General features: G+C 39.1%; 2 long non-coding RNA genes across 2 annotated transcripts in view; both read right to left on the bottom strand.

Annotated features, from left to right (window-relative positions):
• The window catches only part of LOC125483120, a 43,267-nt gene extending 37,221 nt beyond the window's left edge, over nt 1-6,046 (bottom strand). The window contains exon 1 of the long non-coding RNA XR_007262088.1: nt 5,987-6,046. This is a non-coding gene — a long non-coding RNA (uncharacterized LOC125483120). The remainder of the gene's footprint in view (nt 1-5,986) is intronic.
• A 2,445-nt stretch (nt 6,047-8,491) lies between these two features.
• On the bottom strand, nt 8,492-16,364 carry LOC125481033. The gene is made up of 2 exons (XR_007262089.1): nt 16,290-16,364; nt 8,492-11,843 (listed from the first exon to the last, which is right to left on the bottom strand). It is a non-coding gene; the product is annotated as an uncharacterized LOC125481033 (long non-coding RNA).

Genomic DNA, 16,364 nt, shown 5'->3' with positions numbered 1-16,364 from the left:
TGCCCAATTTAGATGCAAATTAAAGTCATCCATTATTATAGATGAACCTTTAGTGCATACGTCTCTAATTTTGTGTTTAATGTCATTCCCAGCACGACCTTCGGGGTCTATATACAACCTCCATTCATATTTTTTGTTTATTACATAGCTGTGCTCTAGAAATGTGTTGTAGAAAATTCAACTACAGCACCACAGAACATCTCACCCATTGTATGTAAGCCCCAGCTAATAACTGACTTTCGACAAATAACACTCACTTCTGGAATAAAATCCCAATTAGTCTTGATGATTGAAAAGAATCTAGTACAGGCTGTCCAAATGCAGATGAAAAATCCGAACCATAACTGGAAATTTAGGTCAGCAGTGGAGTTTCATTATCTTCAAAAGGCTTAATTCCACAGTTAAATTGGGCTAACTAAAATCAGAATCCTGGCACTATGTGAGAGATCTGTAAGATCTTGAAGCATGACAGTAAACTACAGGAAGGTAATTCAGCACTTCATGTAAGCCAAATCACTTACTGAACTGTCAGTTTGGTCAAAAGTTCTGTGATCATGCTAGTATGTCCTACGTTATGAATGCTATGGAAAAACCAATGCACACGCCAAAATATGTTAATACATTATTTAAAATGGAAAGATTCAGAAGACCAGGCAAACTGAAGAACAGTTATCTCAATAAAAAATTCAGAGTTACAAGTCCTTGTTCAGCTTCAAACTACATAATTCTTTCTCATATTTCCAAGGTTGATGGAAAGAATTCAGATCTTTAAGAAAAATATACTCCTCACAGAGAATACAATCCCATTACCTCCCATCCTCTTGATGGAATGGAATTGTAAGCTTCACATCATCATATATCAAGCAAAGGTCTTGAATGCCAGATCTGAAAACCATGTATGGCAGCAAAAATTCTATTTAATCATAATTATGTGACTAACCTACTCGAGATTAGTGTAAATCAATGTAAAGTGCTTATTCAAAATTATATAGGAATACATAGGATATAAAGCACAGAAACAGGCCATTTGGTTCTAACTAATACACGGCGGTGCCTGTTCCCAGCCAAATCTACCACTGTCAGCATCTGTTCTCTTCTCCCTCAAAAATGTGCCCAGCTTGCTCTTAAATACATTTATATTCATTTCAACCATTCCCTGTGATAGCAAGTTCCACATCCTTACCACGCTTTGGGTGAAGCTTCTTTCCTTGAGGTATGCTCTTCCTAACAACAGGAAACATCCTCTACGTATCTACTCTACTGAAACCTTTCATAACTTTAATAAGCTCTACGAGGTCACTCTCAGCTTCATTTTCCAAGAGTAAAGTAACTCAGCTTGTCAATCCTTTCCTGATACATGAACACACACATTCATAGTATTATCCTTATAAATCTGCTCTGACCTCTCACCAACCTTCTATTTCCTTTTAAGAATAAGGAGGCCAGAATTGCACATTTAAAAGTTAGATGACATAGATCAGTAGTCCAACTTATAGTTCATGGAACATACACTGCCTCTTGGAACAGCAGAAACTATCTGCACTTGTATTTATTATTCAGTCTGAATTTTATTTGGGAAGAATGTTCTTAGTGTTTTTTGACACATTAGTAGATAAACTCTAAGTGAGCACACCAATACTGGTTAATACCTATATATATGGAAATTAAATGGAATGTAAATTTTAAAAAGTAGTTGTCTAAAATTTAGTTTATACATGCCTGAAGCCCACAAAGTCAAAATTCTTGGAGCACTTGTGCCAAATATCTCACACCTTGAAAACTCAATCCAAGGACTAGTTATAAACCATTGATATTTATTACTAACCACTGCTATTAACATTATCATAGAATCCCTACAGTGTGGAAAGGGGCCATTCGGCCCATCAGGTCTGCACCAACCCTCCGAAGACCATCTCACCCAGAACCCCACATTACCATGACCAACCCACATAGCCTTCACACCCCTAGAGAGTAAGGGCAATTTAGCATGGTCAATTTACCTAACATGCATATCTTTGGACTGTGAGAGGAAACCCACGCAGACACAGGGAGAACATGCAAACTCTACCTGAGAGTCACCCGAAGGTGGAATTGAACCTGGGTCCCTGGCGCTGTGAGGCAGCAGAGCTAACCATTAAACCACTTTGCTGCCCATACATTGCAAGGAAACTAGCAGTCAATTGCTATGATCAATAAGTGACAAATGGCAACACTTAACTGTTCTCAAGAAGACACAATTCTACCTTGATTCAGTGCAACAGTGAAGCATTCATTCTTATGTGTCCTACTCCACTATTCGTTTACATTATGACTGACATACACTGTTTAATTTACATTCATTTGTTCCATTTCCCATAATAGCCTTATTTAACAAAAATTTATTAACCCATCTTGAAATCTATCAATCTAGCCTAGCATCCAGTCTTTTAGGGGCAGGGGGTGGGGGAGTGGGAGGGGAAAGGGAAATTGTTTGAATTTTCCACTACCTTTTTATGACAAAAGACTTTTGTGATTTCGGTCAATTTTAAAATTATAGGGGACTGTCCGACTTATGAACACAATCCTATACAGGGTGTAATGTTAAAAAACATTTCCTATCCGTATGAACGGCAACTTTATACTGGCCTGCATTGTGTTCTGAGTTGCGTATGAATTGACTTGCGAATGGACTCAAAAATGAAACCCCTTTGCAACCCAGAACAGCCTGTTATGTCCCCTTGTTATGAATTTCCCACAATTTCTCTCTGCCAATCTTTTGCACAGCTATCATTTTAAACACTTCGATAGCTCAAAGTCTTCTTTTCATTAGGATCATAGTTACACAAGTAGACCATTCAGCCCTTTGAGCCTGTTCCAACAGTCAATGAGGTCGTGGCTGATCTGTGGCCTAATCTGCCTTTGGACCATATCCCTTAATAGCTTTTGCTTAACAAAAATTTATCCCTCTCAGATGTAATATTAACAACTGATCTAGCATCAAGTGTCACTTTTGGAAGAGTGTCCCAAATGTCTACCATCCTTTGTGCGCTGAAGTGCTTCTTAACATCTCTCCTAAATGGTCTTGCCCTAATGTTTAGACAACGTCCCACAGTTCTAGAATCTCCAACCAGTGGAAATAGTTTAGCTTCAGCAACCTTGTCCTTCCCAGTTAATATCATAATCACCCCTTAACCTATTAAACTATGATAAAACAGGTCTAATTTGTAGTTTTTCCTCATAACTTAACCCCTTAAATGCAGGTATGTTCTTTTATACCTATGTTGTACTCTCTCCAAGGCCAATATATCCTTCCTAAAGTGTGGTACCCAGATCTGCACACAGAACTCCAAATGGGGTCGAACCATGGTTTGTGTAGCTGCAGCATAACTTCTTAATCCTTATGTTGCAGTTCTAGACATATAAAAGCCAACATTCTATTAGCTTGCTTGATTATTTTCTGCACCTGACTGCAGCATTTTAAACATCTATGCACCTGAGCCCTAAAGTCTCTTCAGACATCCACAGTATTTAACTTCATGCCATCTAGAAAGTACCCTGATCTATCCTTTTTCAGAAATAAAAAAGGAAAACCTTGCTTTGCCTAGTTTACCAGTATCGCTTTGTTCATCATCACGCTGATGAACTTAGTGATACTTTTCTAAAGTGATCATATCTTTCCTTAATTTGTCACTCAAAAGTGAACCCAGTACTCCAGATGGGGGTGTGACTAAGGCTCTGTCAACTGACACATCATTATTTTTAACACCGAACCTGCTAAAGATACAGGCCAACATTCCATTCATGTTTTTACATGCCAGTTCTGAAGGATATGATTAAAGTCCCACTTTTGACATCTTTAAGAACATAATTATCTTCACCGTTCAGTGCATTATGGCCTATTATTTTGTTGCAGCGTAATGAGATTAAGCTTTACAAAGGGTGAAGTCCCCAATCTAGATGTGAGAACATAATATGGAATGATTGGTGCAGTGCAATGTTACCTGATACTGCACCAATCAGTTGTACTGCCTTTAAAGTGAAATACTAAGCTAAAGTGATCATAGGTTCTCAGGTTGTGCAAAGAATTCTGTGGCACTATTCAAGAAAGGAGAATTCTGTGGTTGAAGACATTACATAATTATAGAATCCCTACACTGTAGAAGCAGACCAATCAGCCCACGAGTCCTACTGACCCTTCGTCAAGCATTCCACCCAGACCCACTTCTCTATGTCACCCTTGTAATTCTGTACTTCCCATGGCTAATCCACCTAGCCTGCATGTCACTGAACACTATGGGCAATTTAGCATGGCCAATTCACTATCCATCTTTGGACTGTGGGAGGAAACCCACGCAGACATGGGGAGAACATGCAAACTCCATACAGACAGTCGCCCAAGGGTGGAATCAAACTCAGGTCCCTGAGGCTGTGAGGTAGCAGTGCCAACCACTGAGCCACCATGTCACCCAGAATGGAAAACCTTCCCTTTGGAAATGCAACATCTGAACATTCGAATATGAACTGATTTCTCAAATCAGGATACATGATGTGAAAAAAAATTAAACTCCTATACACTTTATCAAAAAGTTAGTCACACAATCATTTGACTGTCTATCTAACCGTCCAGTCAAATTGAAACCAGCAAATATGCCCATTCACATGAAGTGGTAAGTCAAACCATAAAAACAACTCTAACATACTTGCTGCCACGACAATCATGTCGAAGTCCATTCAAACAACAGCCAAAGAAATGATGTTCTAACGTGTCATACACAAAAACTTGTTACCTGGCTGCTAATTAGACTACAAAGTACAAAGTCAAAATATGGTGCACATAATTTCATGAGTGCAGAAATAAAGTTAGCCTCTCAATACCCATAATTCAGAGAAAGCAGCAGCCCCCAACAGTTTTATACCTTTTGAACCTGCTTATGAAGGAATTAGCCTCTCGAAAAATTAAGGTGAAATAAATACTGAACCAGATTTACAGATAGGCACTTAGTCATGATATTAATCACATCTAAAACACAGATTTATCAGGAAGGCAACGTTTAACTCATTTAATTGCTTATATTCATCAATTATTTGGTTGCTTAAGGTGGTAAAATTTTGGCCTAAAGGAAGATTTGCATGACTTTAAGTGCATTAGAAGTGTTGTTATTTGTTCCCTTCATAGGAATTTCCCACATATACATATAGTTAATTTAAAAAAACATATTATCTACCCTCCAAGGTTCTAAAGTTCGCCTACGAGAAATGTCTTACACGGTGACAACATTGTGAGAGCTTTATTTTGCAGATTTAAAATGAAACCTAAAATCTGGTCACAAATGTCTTTTTGCCGTAACCAACCCCAACTCTCCCACTAAAGCCACTTATCACTCTCCAATGCCAATCCTTTACAGGAACTACCTTATCTACCTGTTCACCAAATCTAATAATTACCAATGCCAAAATTTAGTCTTGCTCCTTTCAACAAAACAAAGGCATAGCAACAATAAGGTGTCCACTGCAAAAGAGTGGGGTCTACTACCTACAAAATAGAACTTGGCATGGCTACATCCACAACAGCAGTCCCTTGTGACACATGCTGAAAAGAAAGAAGCAGGTGAATACTAATAGCAATATTTACAAGTAACAGAGACACAAAAACAAGTGTATCTGTTGGGGTGGATGTGTTAAGTATACACTCACCGGATAAAACATTGTTCAGACTTGCAGCAAGGTGCAGGCCTTTTGGGATGAACTTCTAGAGGAGGTGAATTTGGTAAAGCAATAGATTAGAAAACAAAGTTATCAGGTTAATGTTACTGAACAGGTTACTGTTCAACATGCACTTGTTTGTGTAAATTCCACGAATTTGTTATTTGTAACTTGTTGATCCATTGCTCTATATTACTGCTGGTTCCTGACACCCAATTTAACACCTGGACTCAGATCTTACTCAACGTTCAGCAGGCGTTAAAAGGTAACATTCTTAGTACAACTGGAACACAGAAGTTCTTACCAGTCTGGTCCCTTCGCCTGCACCAAAGCCAGGAAAAGAGAGGAACATCCCCAAAAACCTATATCACATGCGTGAAGGGAAGAATAATAGGTTAAAGCTGGATATTGAATAATTCAAAGCAGGCAAAACTAATTCATTCTTGCTACATGCAGCTTGCTCTCTCCTGTCATTTACCAGACGAATGTAAAGGTATCAGAGTCAATTAATGCATGTTCCACAAGAATATTCGTAGTCAAGCATCAATCTTCAATGGTACATGCATTTTATCTGCATGATTTTTACATGAAACAAATTTGAAACATTGGTTTTAAAATCTCCTAAAGAGGTATTCTATATTCATATCTGTAAAGGATGTACCTATTTAATATATTATTGAATTGGGCTCCCTAAGTTCTGGAAGAAGGCCCCAAGGTGTCTGAGAGTTAGGATTTCTTCGTGTGTACAACTTGGCAGACAGGAAATATGAGCCATTTCATGTTTTTTTTGCTGTTGACATGGTCAGAAGTCACATGACACCAGGTTATAGTCCAACAGGTTTATTTGAAATCACAAGCTTTCAAAGCGCTGCTCCTTTGTCAGGTAAAGTCAATTGACATGGTAGCAGAGATCTTTTGTTGTTGTGCATGAGTTAAGCTTTCTTTGCAGTGACAATGCAGTTTTGTTTCAGATAGTTGCTGTCTGTCACAGTACATAAACATTTCAAGGAATCTCCCATATAATCTGATAATTTCCAATCTAGATTAAGAACTTATTTCTAAAAACAGAAACATTTATTTCCTGCAATTTCAGACATTAAGGAGTGGAGTTCCCCAGAAATTAAGTAAATTAAAAAGGCAGGATTAATTAATATAGCTGCAATTAATCCCATCCATTCTCAAGAGGTACATTGTGCAGCATCAGGCAAATAGCAAAACTAGTTTAGTGTCTGAGTTAGTTGTCAAAAGGGCAAGTACCAATTCCCAGCGGTCTAGTTTCATCAATGGTGTGGCACAAGGGTTTAATGCTGCATTAAGAAAGAAATGGCTTCATTTCAAAAGCAAACACCTAGCAGGTCATCAAGAAAGCAGACAGAAAGATATGTGAGGAGCAAAACATAAAAGGACAGAGCTGAGAAAGGAATAGGAAAGTCATGTTCCACATACACACAGCATGATCACATTCTGAAGTGGAAGAAGGAAGCAATATATAACTGTCGATTGACATTGAAGCCAGAGAGTCACACATGCAAGTGAGCATCATTTATTAACTTCTACACAACGCTACCTTCTAATGGCTGAAATGTTAAGGAGGGAGTCAGTTCTTTTCAATTATTAAGATACAAAGAGCTGCAAAATGGTCAACTAAATTTTGCTTTCAACTTTTAAAAAACTTACCCTTTTATGAAAAAAGTAAAAGCGGGATATTGCACCAAATGTACTTATGCTGATATGGTTTCCTTTTCAAGATGGCTTTACACATCCTTGATTTTGTTCACTTATTTTGTACCTTTGCTGTTCGGTTAACCAAGAAGTCGCCGCATCATTAAAACTGCAGCACAAAAATAATATAACTGGCATAAAACATTCACAAGATATATTTTAGTTGACAGGATCCTACACTGCAGAGAGAGGTGAACATTAAGGCCAGTGGCAATATATAGAAGCCAAAAAATTAATTTTAGTTATTCATTCCCATAATTTGCACAACAAGACCTTCAGTGGGTGGTTCAAAGACTCAGCAACTATTGCTGATTTTAAGGAAGTCAAATCTTAGGATTCAGTGGCTGAGTTCTTGCAAGACAGATATGAAGATCTAGTTGAAGTACAAGATCAGGAGCATCCCATCCCCATCATAGCACAGAGCTAGCAGGAAACAAAGATTGGGAACTGTAAAAGCCTACATCAGATATAAAACTGTGTAGTCTTTCAACAGGAAATCAAAGATTAATCAAAGTTTTTTGATTACACAAATCAGCATCTGGCTTTTCTCCTCCATGGCATTTATGGAAGTCATCTTTCTTCTTTGCAGTCACTCTTGTGGGATTGTAGGATGATGCAGACCTGACAAAGCAATTGTAACCTCCAGGAAATGTGATCCACACTGTTGTACATCTACAAATTAAATTGGAAGTTTAAAAGAATCTGAATAGCCTTGACATGGTGAATGTGAAAAGGACGTTTCTTCTTGTAAGGAAGTCTAGAATCAGGTCACTTTTAGGACAGAGGTGAGGGGAAATTTTCTTTTCTTTAGGAAGGTTGTGCAACTTTGGAACTCAACCTCAGAAGGCAATGGGCTCATTGAATATCTCGGAGGAAGAGACAGGTAGATTCCTGTTCAGCAGAGGAAATTACAGAAATTCAGGAGGTGAGAGTATGGAATTCGAAACACAAGCAGATCAGCCATGATCCTGACTGGCAGAGCAGGCTTGATGAATCAAATGGCCTACTTCTGCTCTTAATTCACATGTTTATATGTAGGGAACTGACAGTAAAATTACTATTTTATTATGCAACACAACGCAATACATTTACTTTTACAAACAAACAATCTTTAATTGCTTCTTCATACATTTTGTTTTTCATGGTAACTAATTACCATTCCAGAGTTTTAAACAATGAAGCAAAATCTGCTGTTCAGTAGCCATTCCTACAACTGAAATTTATTTTTCTAAAGCTTTCTGGTACATGTGGTGCTTATTTATCCACCTGGCCTTAGTTCAAACTATACATACATTGAAAGTAGCTAACTGTGCCAACTCAATGTGTACAATACATGTGATTTATAGTCATAGTAAAATCTTGCTCCTATAAACCATGTACAAAATGATGTGTTCATATTTGGCAATTTAAAAATTACATTTTGTTTTGTTAGATGTATTATGCATCAGACAAGTGAAACATTAAAGTCCTGCAGTTGTACAATTCATACCAGATTCATACTTAGCACAAAACATAAGCAATATTTGTGAAAAAGTACGAGTCAGAGGTATTAAGTTCTTCTTTAAAATGAAAGCTTCTGCTTCTGATTTTAGGATTAAATCCAATAATTACCTTCCCCGAAATTAGTGCCAAACTTGCTAAAACTCAACATTGTTCTAGTTTGACACATGCAGTTGCTTTTCCATGCGGTGCAGAAAACCATTCATCTTCTCTTGCAGCCCCAGGCATCATCAGTGTTGAGCAGACCTTCGGCTGGCTGTGTCAGATACAGGTAGTAGAATGAAATTCTACAAGGAAGGAACCACCAAAGGTGCAGCTAATGGGGTACATTATACTTCATGAGAAATGTTATAGCATTAAAGTATTATACTGCTTCCCTTTGCTGAAACGTATGAGTTGTATATATAGTTGTTTGGCTGATTCAGTTCAATTAAACCCAAAGTTTCCTAACTACATTGTTGGATTTTGACTGGAAAAAAATAGAATTTTCTTCCATTTCCTTTGAATATAAATACAGGAAATAAAACACAAATGATCAAGAGTAGATATGTACGGCATGCACATTTCTCCCACAAAATCAAGAATACAACACTAGTTCATATCAAACTTATAATTAAATCAATTTTGATACAATTAATGTGTTGGATTTCATGTATGAGTGTCATTAAGTGATTTATTTTGAAGATCAGCCTTCTGGTGCATGAATAATAATTGCATTGTAACTCTTGATTTTTGTTGCATAGAAAATTAAATGTAGTTTTGCAAGTGTTAGAATGGAGCACATTGAAACATGGTCTTTTGTCAAATGGGAGTGCCTAATACATGGATTGCACTGACCAGAAAATACCTGATGAGATTGTCGTACTTGCTTTAGTATACTAAGCTTTCCATTTGCCAAGCATGAGTTCAATGTGGAAAGTATAATTAGTGGAATTTTGCAATTGCAGTTTTTCAGGGTCATTGACAGTTAACAAGTAGTTGAGGTCACTGATGAATTCTCTGGAAAAGGGGCTCTAGATTTCAATTCCGCAGTATTTCCTCCATTTTTTTTTTGTTTGGCTGGTTTGATTTTTCCTCTAAGCTTCTGATTCTGACTACACTTTCCTTCCCATGGAGGACAGACAACCGCGTCTCCCTCTTGGCTGTCACATAATCCTTGAGGTTGGCTTGAGTTATCCAAGCATCTCAACTTGGTTCCACATTGGAACCAAGGGTCCCGGAAACTATACTTGCTCACAGGTTGTGGCTTTGCTCGGATTTAGTTGAATGTTTATGGTGAACTCCAGGTTCATATAAATCATCACACAAAAATCAATCGCAGTATTTACTCAAGTTATTCCTCGTCATTTAGTTATTCTGCGAACAAAAACTCTGAAACACCTGTGTTTGTTAATCTAAAATGGTCATATCTATATGATCACAACATTGTTCAGACTTCCAGTGGTTAGTGACTAAACAAAAGGCACTCTCTGTAATCAGCTCAGTTAGTTGTCAGGTTATTTAATTTTGGGCCTCATTTCCAAAATGTACAGAGGAACCTGGCAAAAATGTTAATAAGTACTAGAAATAAAATCAAAAAAGTTTAAAAGAACACAAGAAACAAATCAGAAAGAGAGGAAAATTACTTGTTTTTAAGTGTTTATTTTAGTACGTTGTGATTCATATCATTGATACAAACCTACTTTAACATATTAAGAATAGTTTTGAGATTTATCACAAGCTTTATTTCAGTGTGGTAGTACATGGACCAAAAACTTTGAAAGTGGATGTGGAAATTCATCCATTGATTGATTTTGTTGATGCGTTAGAAGCTTGGAATTCCATGCTTCTGCTGGCATTTTGAGGGTTACTTTAGCAAGTGTCCAATTTGTATTACTTACAGTCGTAATAGTGTATCTTACTGCACAGCACCCACAAGATAATCCAGATGTTTACTGACATCCATATATCGAGATGTTACTGTGCAAGCAGTTGTTCTCTCCCAAGCAACTCCTGACTAGTTGTGAGCTGGCAAGGGCAAGGATTACAGCACAAATCCATGATGATATTCCTGGTGTGGCACATCACCTTCTTATTTATTCTGTGAATACCTAAACGATGGTAAGTTAGAAATGGCAAGTACATCACACTGGTTATCTAGAGGTGCGAGTACGCTAGAAGCCGATGTGGAAATGCATTCTTCCGAGACATTGATTTGATTAGTGACTCAGCTTTTAAACAGAGTTGCATTGGCAACTGACTGATATTCACCAAGTGTTGGAAGAAAAGTGGGAATTCTCAAGAAACCTCACCACCTTTCTGGAGACTTGAGCATTTCAAAGTCTGCACTTGCACAGAGATGGAACATAAGGGATAGTAGGAACTGACCTTGTTTGGCAGGCTACAGAGAAGCCATCTTTTACTTGTGGACTCAAAACAGTCCAAAGCAATTTAGACCACTGATTCAGATTAAGTTGGCATACTCCATCCTTTGTAACATCTGTGAAATATTGTCATTCTGACAGTCTTCTTCAATATCATGACTGCAGCAGTATTGCAGGGGTTGTTTCCGCTTTAGCTAGGCCTCCATGTTTATGCCAGGAACACAAGAGCTGATGCAGTTGCACTTCAACATCCTGTATTATTCCAAACAGTTGACATGGAATACCAGCAGCAAAGCTTCACACATTCCTGCTCTTATTTGTGGACCTCTCTCCCAAACAGCGCCGTCACCTTGATGTCTGTCTCGTGCGCAGAAATTCAATCAGTTAAGCATTACTTATTGAACCTGCGTTGTTACGAGCACACAGAGGCCATGGAAGAGCTCTGGCTTACCAGTTGGTACTCCAGCAAAAATTTCTCCAGACCTTTCAAGTGCTCTAAACAAACCATCAGGTCAAATTTGAGTGTCATCTGTTGTTGTTACAGCTGTCTCCGGCTGTACCCTGCTGTTATTCCACCTAATATACACACACAGAAAAAAAACACTTGTCACACAGCATTTACTTACATTGGGTTATTAGAAATGTATTCAGCTCTGAAAATATGCCAGTCAGATCAATCAAACATTAAAACTAATGCATCAGTAAATCCTTACAAACCAGTCTTTTCACAGTAATGTAGCTGCACCAACCATACCCACCCTTCTTTGAAACTAAAGAAAATATGAAAACAACCATTATTCAAAATTGCAACTGTAATTTACTCCAATGCAATGCATTATTTTGTCTTCCATGACTGGATATGAGACACACAGCATGGAGTAAAGATACTAACTTTTAATCAAAGCTTCATGAATTGAATTATATGAATCACCAAAATGGCTCAATGCACGTGCAAAATACATTCTAACAGCACATCCAATACAGAATATGACACATAGAAATCAATGGCACACAACTGACCTGTATCACGAATATTGTGCAGCTTTTAGCATAAAATGTAACTGCCTAGGAACCAGGTGGTGATATTGACAACACACTTCCATCAATTCTATATTTCAGAAATCAATCTCAGCCCAGACTAATAAAATAGGTTTGGGCAGCCTTAATCTAATCCTAATTTGCAAAACTTCCCTTTATAATCAGCATTAAATTGCTATTTAGAAACCACAAAGATACCTGGAGTAGGCAACGGAAATGTTAAAACTACTGTGGTAGAAAATGCAAAATAATTTCACAGAATTGAAATTCTGCACATTCTTTCCTAGCAGACACTCCAGCCTTTGTGACCACAAAATCCACCACTTTTTTTTCCCCCCAAAAAAAAAAGCAAATAATTTAGCTTCTTGACAGGCATTCTTCCATAAACAGGTTGTGTTTTTCAACCCAGGATATCAAACTTCCCTTTCTGGAGATATTTTCAATCATCCACCCTGTGATGAATTACAACACCAATCCAGCAATGCTGACTCAGCTCAATTCATCAACAATGCTTCCCAATCTCATCTCAGGAGCCTGCCTTCATCCCCAGTACAAATGCCTCCCATTCATCACCTTCTGCCCTAACTTCTATCCATTTCTCTTGTACAACACGTTTGTGTATGCCCTTCATTTTTGCAACTGTTTATTATCTCAAACTTTCCTCCAGCTCCATATCCATGTCACATGGTGTTGCTTGCCATTCATACTGGCTTGGGAGATCCAGGTATTCCCTTATCCAGTTCTCTTCAGAGTACATTCCAATCAGAATTCAAGAGAACTATTTATTTCCACAATCTCATACGTCAAAAGTCATTACCGTCCTCCACACATCAGCATCCATATACTTTTGCTTCGCCAGAAGCCAGACCCCCATCCATCTCTGTAGCAAACTCATTATGTCCATCCTCAGTCATGGGCTCCATTTCTGCACTGTTAACTTTACCCTCTCTTTGCATCAACATTTCATTGTCCCATTTATCAACATGGGAAACTCATTGTTCCATCCCACATCCTCAGCATAGTTCACACATCCATTTTCTCATTCCTTCTGTGCTCCCTCAGGATCCTGGTCCCCTTTTCTGCCATGGTACTTATTACAAGCCTCGCTCCTCTTTGCTCCCCCAGGTGTTCTCCCTTCAGCTCCAATTCTCTCTCCCTGTTTACTGTGGTCTCCTTAACCTCATTACCAGATGTCTTTGAATCATGAGCACTCCTCGCCTTTTGGTAACCACCTTTTTTTTTTGTTACAAAAAGATATTAATTGTACTTGGATTAGGTTCTTTCAGCCACTACTACAGAAGCAGCTGGACTTTCAAGTGCACCTACTAATTTCTCTCAACAACTGTGCATGCACATTTCCTCCAATATGTGGACATATAGATGACTCCAAACTAATTAGTCCATACACAATTTAATTCCATCAGTTTCTACCAGAATTCTTTTTCAATACCTTTAGCCTGATTTCTGCCTTTGCATTTCCATTTATTCACACATCATCTCCATTTCCCTTTGGGCCCAAAGTATCAACCAATTGCATGACTGCACTCTTCCATCACCTGCCAAACTGATTACATGGCTTCCCATTGTTGGAAGTACTCTGAATCTTTATCTTCTGCCTCTGAATTTTCTATTCTTCACCCAGTTCCATGCATCTATCCTCCTTGGTTTCCATCTCCTACCCTCTGAGCACAAACACACTCTCCCTACTTTTCTCTGCCTCTGATAATAACACAAATTATCCAATTCCAAGCATACATTATCCATTCCATTTCCCTACACTTCTGCATGTGCCTTGAACTACCATTGTCAGAATTCAGCCCTGCTTACAATATTGTCAGAAAATAGGATCGCTTTGGTCTCTAGAGCACATACGAGAGGGTTTTATTAACACCAGTGTCCCATCATAGTTGATGCATGTACAGTGGAGACACAATTGCCATCCCTCTTTCCTTTAATCGAAGGAGCATTACTGAATCTTGACAATACTAACCTAGGAAATGGAATGCAATGTACAAAACCAAAAACAATGTACCAAGGATGCTGAAAATCTGAAATATAAACAGCAATTGTTGGAAATACTCAACATGTTAGGCAGCATCTGCGGAGAGAGAAACAGAGTTAACATTTCAGTTCAATTATCTTTTTTTCAGAACTGGGAAACATCAGAGATACAGTGAGTTTTACTTTTTTAAAAACATACCAAATCTCTATAACTTTCTCCAGTTCTGCCAAAAGATCACTGACCTGAAACATTCAACTTTATTTTGTGCTGAGGACTGGCTCCGTGAACCCAAGCGTAAATTTTGCGGGAAAGCCACCTCAGTTAGCAAACTCTTCTAATTGAAGGCCAGCAGCTCTGCACACCAGCAGCACCAAGCAGGAGTGGTAGCTGCTGCCAGGCCAAAGAGGTGGCATTCAGCAATGGACCCAGACATTCAGTTAAATCTGAGATCTCACTGGGGCCAGGCTGACAGGCCACAACGAAGGGACGGGGGTTCATGTTGGACAAGAGGGTTGCAGTGGACACAGAGAGGCAAAGGTGTGGCAGGATTTCCTTCAACTGACTAGGTGTCCAGAAAGGCCACTCCCACTCCTTGAGTGACCAGCAGTCTGCAGGATTAAAACTGCCAGGCTGCAGGGTCAGTTCAGGCTTTGCCCCCCTGTGCATTGTAACGGAACAGTGGCTGAATGAGACCTTTAGTTGGGCATTAATTGCCCACTTAAGGGTCTCAACTGGACCATGGACATGCAACCCATCCAACCTTTCCCTTGACATCAGTAAAGTCTTGGCAGGAGTGAGTTAGGCGGACTAGCGTGAGCACATGCCCTGATTCGCAGTTCCACCCATTTGCTTGCCTGCAGTTGTCCCATAAAATTGCACGCATTAACTATGTTTTGCTCTTCATAGATGTTGCATGATCTGTCAAGTATTTCCCAAATTTGCTGCTCTGGTTGCATTGCACAAGGACACAGGCAGGACTGGTAAAGAGTGGGAAGCAAAGCAAATTTTGGCAGATTATATGGCTTGTACAAAAGCTGAAGGTGGAGAAAAGAAATCTGTAGACCCGCACAAAGCGTGCATGCTTTTAGTAGCACTACATGTTGGAACACCAACTTACAGAGGCACTATGCCCATACGCAATAATTATTTTTGCTTGCCCATATCACTTTTCCATCCCATTTTAAAACATCTGCACCCCAGTAATACTGAAGGAGGACGCTGGACCTTCACCACCACTCTATAACCAGCTGCTTGTAGATGCACTAGACAGCATCTCAATTGGTTTGTGTCCACCCCTGGGTTAGAAACCCACTTGTGTGGGGAAAGAGCGTATGAACCCACATCTTACCACTGCTTTACACTCACGATTTTATTTCAATTGCATGATGCCCTCAAATTCTTACAACACATTCCTGTAGAGAGAGAATTTCAATAAACATTATACTCTCCAGTCTTCATTGACTGCAAACCTTGTGTAGGCTTCCTCTTTTAGTGGCATTTTTTTAAAAAGGTGCAGAGGCTGGCTCCAATAGAAAATTTTGCATTGGGCTGTTTTGTTTTTGGGTGGGAGAGGGAAGCGAGGATTGAGAATTTTCACTTTTAAAAAGAGAGTGGGGGCAGGGGAATACGTTTGGCATTTTTAAAACGGGTTCAGAAAATAAAACCACACAGGGCAAGGAATGGGTCGAGTCTCTGATAGCCTCCCGGTTGGTTAATTCGACACACAAGTCTCTTTCAAAAAGAAAAGGAGACAGCAAGCCTCTCGATGTTTGCAGATTGTGGATTGCAAAAGGGGGTCAGTTTATACATTCGTTGGGGGGTGAAAGGAATTAAAAAAAAAAGACATCTTGAGAGACGGAGAGGAGAGGAAGTGCAATGGAAGCCACTAGGAGGCTTCCCATCCCTAACATGCGTCAAATGCATGAGAACAAGAGCATCTCTTTCTCTTTCTATTTCTATCTCTCGGAGACTGAGTGACTGACCTGCGGCCATTATCCGCAGCGCCTCGCGCCTCTGGTAACCGTCCGTGTCCTCGAGTCCCCGGGGAGGGGGCGGGA

This window comes from Rhincodon typus, chromosome 5, assembly GCF_021869965.1.
Source record: "Rhincodon typus isolate 14 chromosome 5, sRhiTyp1.1, whole genome shotgun sequence".
NCBI lineage: Eukaryota > Metazoa > Chordata > Chondrichthyes > Orectolobiformes > Rhincodontidae > Rhincodon > Rhincodon typus.
This window is presented reverse-complemented; position numbering and strand designations above follow the sequence as displayed.